Here is a 1,479-nt window from a genome sequence, read left to right as displayed (position 1 = left end):
CAATTAAAATTCAGAAGTATTACAACAATTTAGGTCCTTAATCTCTCCTTCCTTTATAATTGTTACATGAATTACATATACATCCATTGAAAACCTTACCAGATACTATTATCATTTTGTTCTCAACAGTCATACATATTTGAAGGAACTGAAGAGGAACTTTACCTGTCATGTTTTTCCTTCAGTCCTTAAGTTCCAGGTTTCTTTCTGGTATAGTTGTTTGCCTTCAGCCTAAATAACTTTCTTTGGCACTTAGAACAGATCTGCCAACAGTTCTCTTAGTTGTCTTTCATCTGAGAATGCCTTTATTTTGCCTTCATCCTGAATCTATTTTCTCTTGATATGGATTTTTTTTTTTTTCTTTTTTAAACTTTCTGGCACTTTACCCACGTTGTTCCATCATCATTTTTTCCATGGCTTCTGATAAGAAATCTGCAGTCATGCCCGGTGGAGAAGCTGAGGTCAACATCAGATTTGAAATATTTAAAGTGGATACAAAACTATTTCAGCAATGCAGACAATTAAGTGTGTTGTTGTGGGCGATTGTGCTGTTGGTAAAACATGTCTCCTGATATCCTACACAACAAACAAATTTCCATCGGAATATGTACCAACTGTTTTTGACAACTATGCAGTCACAGTTATGATTGGTGGAGAACCATATACTCTTGGACTTTTTGATACTGCAGGGCAAGAGGATTATGACAGATTACGACCGCTGAGTTATCCACAAACAGATGTATTTCTAGTCTGTTTTTCAGTGGTCTCTCCATCTTCATTTGAAAATGTGAAAGAAAAGTGGGTGCCTGAGATAACTCACCACTGTCCAAAGACTCCTTTCTTGCTTGTTGGGACTCAAATTGATCTCAGAGATGACCCCTCCACTATTGAGAAACTTGCCAAGAACAAACAGAAGCCTATCACTCCAGAGACTGCTGAAAAGCTGGCCCGTGACCTGAAGGCTGTAAGGTATGTGGAGTGTTCTGCACTCACACAGAAAGGCCTCACGAATGTATTTGACGAAGCAATATTGGCCGCCCTGGAACCTCCAGAACCGAAGAAGAGCCGCAGGTGTGTGCTGCTATGAACATCTCTCCAGAGCCCTTTCTGCACAGCTGGTGTCGGCATCATACTAAAAGCAATGTTTAAATCAAACTAAAGATTAAAAATTAAAATTCGTTTTTGCAATAATGACAAATGCCCTGCACCTACCCACATGCACTCGTGTGAGACAAGGCCCATAGGTATGGCCCCCCCTTTCCCCTCCCAGTACTAGTTAATTTTGAGTAATTGTGTATTGTCAGAAAAGTGATTAGTACTAGTTCTTGTTTTGTTGTTTGAAAAAAAAAAAAAAAAAAAGTAGTGGGTTTTTTTTTTTTTTTTTTTTTTTGGTTTAAAAGCAAGGCATGCTTGTGGATGACTGTAACAGACTAATTGGAATTGTTGAAGCTGCTCCCTGGTTCCACTCTGGAGACATCT

General features: G+C 38.7%; 1 pseudogene; it reads left to right on the top strand.

Moving 5' to 3' along the window:
• The first annotated feature begins 446 nt into the window (after positions 1-446).
• Positions 447-1,191, top strand: LOC719392 (cell division control protein 42 homolog pseudogene; annotated as a pseudogene).
• Positions 1,192-1,479: the final 288 nt, after the last annotated feature.

Source organism: Macaca mulatta, chromosome 4 (genome assembly GCF_049350105.2).
Source record: "Macaca mulatta isolate MMU2019108-1 chromosome 4, T2T-MMU8v2.0, whole genome shotgun sequence".
In the NCBI taxonomy this organism is placed as follows: domain Eukaryota; kingdom Metazoa; phylum Chordata; class Mammalia; order Primates; family Cercopithecidae; genus Macaca; species Macaca mulatta.
The sequence above is the reverse complement of the archived record's forward strand: the minus strand, read 5'-3'. Positions and strand labels throughout refer to the sequence as shown.